Below are 3,678 nucleotides of genomic sequence, written 5' to 3'. Positions count from 1 at the left end.
TGGAAACTGCCATCCTTGTCACAACATGAAAGTATATGCAACTTTTGGTGCATTGTTGTCCCAAATATCATGAATTAGATCGAAAATATTTATGTAATATATATTTATGTATTAATAAGTAAAACAATCATGGAAATTATATGTCATTTTTTTAAATTATGAAATAAACTCAGCTTAGTTAAATTGTATTTACTCTACCAAACACCACGTTCATCATAATTTATTACACAACACTTTATTGGAGGATACAGCATAAGGTTGAAATTTGCATAAAGACAAATGAGATTCAAGATAAATAAAAACGTGTCTTCAAAAATACGTTAACGTCATAATAATCCATTCACAGACTTTACTCCTATTGCACAAATGAGCGCCACAGAATCCCATCCAGTCAACTATGATCCAGAAAACAGATTTGATATTGAGTTTAAAATAAAGATTCATTATCACAGCTGAACTGGGTTCTTGCTCTTCCCTGTACATGTCTCTATCATGTTCATGTTCTTCTTCTTCTAAACAGTTTGTTCAGTTGTACTCTACAGTACAACTAATGACCAGAAGATGTGATCACTGATGTGCTGTAGCTTTTTCTCAACCAGAGGAAGAAGTCTTAACATCCCATTGTCAGGCGTTCTTCAGTCCTGGTCTAAAAGTAAAACAAAAAAACACAGACAATTCAAGTTAAGTAGTTTAATGGACAGCCAGGTCAGCTTATGTTCTGCATGATTTAAACAGTGGTGGGCTACTCTGGCCCTCAGCGTCCACGGTCCTGCAGATTTAGCCTCAACCTCAAACCCAACTGCCTATAACTGTCTATAAGTACACCTGAAGACTTTGGTTAAAATTTTCAGGTGTGCTCAATTATGGTTGGAGGTAAACTCTCCACCTCAAAAAGGAGACAGCAAAAGGGCTAGAGTTGCCTGTTCCTGATTTAACTTTACAAAACAGCAGTACATAATATATATATTATAATAAAAATGCAGCACAGACTGTAAGCTAAGTACTGAACAAAAACTGTTTTACCCATATTAACAGCAACCTGTTTTAAAAGATCTTTTAGAAAGGCATGCTCTCTTTTGAGCCTTGATTTCTTTCAGGACAACATACTCTTCTGTTTCTTGTTTCAAGAGCATAATTTGGTCAAAAACCAAGTGATAACCTGTACAATGTAAAATTGTTAAAATACTGCAATAAAAACTTTAAGGCAAGAATTAAGAATAGGCACAGGACTTACCGTACTCATGAAGAAGCCATGGCCATGCATAGTTTCTGCCTCTTGTGTTCCTCCGTAGCTGCACATCAGTCGTTTTTCCTCTAGGATCTTCTGTTAGTGACTTCACTTGCTATCTGTTTTAAAACACAAATACAATGTTTTAGGTCTGTGCAGTATAAGGCCTTATTTCAAGCCAAAAAAAGTATTACACATAATTTAAAGAACATTTACTATTTAATTCCTATTATACTATATTATATTATATTAACTCATTATCTTCCAAAGCTTCCCTGTCTGCTTTTATCTAAAAAAACAAACAAACAAACAGACAAAAAAAAACAGAAGGAACAGTTTTTAAGAACTTTTTAAGAACTTAATAGTCCTTTGAGAGAACAACATTAAATTCTGTACTACATATTACAGCATTGCCTCAACACAAGACATACCAATGGACTTCTGTCTTCTTTGGGCATGAGATGGTCATGTTCCTTCCTCACCCTAAACAAAGGACTTCGATGAGCTTGCTTTGATATAAGGACTGGTCTTCCTTCTCTGCACAGAAAAACAAGAAAGTCTCTACTTACTCTGTGTGCAATTACTCTTGTTCTTAAAACATACAAATTGAGACAGTTATAAATAAGTTAATTTACCATACCATCCAGGAGAGCATTTGATGAGTAAATACTGATTTAAATATCTAGAAACTTTACCTGGAAAGGGCTGATCACGGCAGGTTTGCAGCGACTCACTAGTAGCTCTTGTGAGGGTCGGCTCTTAAAAGAGCTGTTGAGTTTGATGTTGTAGAGATCCTAAAAAGAAGGACTAAGTAATCTGCAAGTAATCCTGCAAGACAGAAAGGAAGGTAAATTTATTACATCACATTCAAGTTGTCAATTTACACATAACTGTAGGATTTCCTTCTGTAAAGAGTGTTGCATAATTAAATGTTAAATGCATTTATGTAATAAGTTCACTGATATGTGGGCATTTCCATGATTAAACATATGTCTTTAATAGCAAGCTATATTTATATTTAAAAGAATAAATAAATAAATAACATGTTTCACATGCAAGCAGGACATTATCAGCAGTGTAACTGATTAGATATTGAATAGACATCAGATATTCAATTATTTTGATTATGACAAAATAATCGAATATCTGATGTCATGTGACAAGTCAAATGATAATTTCCACTCTTGCAAACAGAGGTAGTTATGAGGTGCAGAGAGACATCATGTATCATTGGAACATTTTGGGCCCAATCTGTAATCATTTTAAAGAATTCAATGGAATTAATATAAACTTTTATGTGTGGGACGTCCAACTGTCCAAGAAGGGGCACAACTGATTTACAAATAAGGTGATAAATATGTACAGGATTTGACTTTAATTTTAATTTACTGTGAGACTATTTAACAAATGCTTGATAAAATGTTTGATAAAGGGTTAAAAGCAACACACACATACCATTGCAATTATTTGCCTTTGCAGCTTTCTGTCTCCTTCATCCATTTCCGAAAGGCCCTTTTTGTCTTTTCAGCTAAAACAAGAGAAAAGAAAATATCATTATTTATAATATATAGGTTTATATATAAATATATATAGGAAAGAAGTTCTTATTGACCTTACAGTTTTTGGATTTAACATTATTAGGCATTAAAAGCATGATAAGTGTTGTGGTCACTCTGTATTTACAACAAAAATCACATTAAAACGACCAATACTGTGGTAAAAAGCATGGTAAGTGTTGTTTTTTACCGTGCTTCTACAACAAATACCATTTTGAAACTACACTTGTACTACTTTGAAACTGATATGAATATGTTATATATATTGTGCAATATATTGCACGTCACGTGACAGTGTTTAATCACCCTAGTTTAGTATTTAATATAGAAAGCAATGAAAAGCAAAACCTCAGCGGAGGTGACAGATATAATGCAGTGACTGAACATGAGGGAGCTAACGTTAATCTGATTAATATCTGCAAACAGAAAAGACATTATATCAAACATTAGAACAGCGTATTTACGACTACTTACCAACATCCAGCACACGCGAACTGATGCCAAATATCGCGATGTGTTCTGAAGGAGACTTCTTCAGCGTGAGAACGGTCAGGAGTGAGAACGGGTTGACATTCACTGAGTGAATATTATGAAAATAGAATATATATTTCTCGCTAAAAATGTAATCAAACCTTATTTTTATGCAGAAACTAACTCAAAATATTGTTCATAGCAACCAAAACGTAGCAGTTTCACATTATTCTGGCGAGATCAGATAAATCTTTGCAACAACGCGCAAGCGAGTGATTATGTACATTCACTGAGTGAATATTATGAAAATAAAATATATATATTTTGCTTAAAATGTAATCAAACCTTATTTTGATGCAGAAAATAAAATATTGTTCATAGCAACCAAAACGTAGCAGTTTCACATTATTCTGGCGAGATCAG

At 33.6% G+C, this 3,678-nt stretch overlaps 1 long non-coding RNA gene across 1 annotated transcript; it reads right to left on the bottom strand.

The window, feature by feature from the left end:
• Positions 1–211: 211 nt before the first annotated feature.
• Positions 212–3,241, bottom strand: LOC137013135 (uncharacterized). The gene is made up of 5 exons (XR_010893667.1): positions 2,684–3,241; positions 1,924–2,056; positions 1,660–1,765; positions 1,235–1,347; positions 212–646 (listed from the first exon to the last, which is right to left on the bottom strand). It is a non-coding gene; the product is annotated as an uncharacterized lncRNA (long non-coding RNA).
• Positions 3,242–3,678: the final 437 nt, after the last annotated feature.

This window comes from Chanodichthys erythropterus, chromosome 22, assembly GCF_024489055.1.
Source record: "Chanodichthys erythropterus isolate Z2021 chromosome 22, ASM2448905v1, whole genome shotgun sequence".
In the NCBI taxonomy this organism is placed as follows: Eukaryota; Metazoa; Chordata; class Actinopteri; order Cypriniformes; family Xenocyprididae; genus Chanodichthys; species Chanodichthys erythropterus.
Note: the sequence above shows the minus strand (reverse complement) of the source record. Positions and strands in the feature narration are given on the sequence as shown.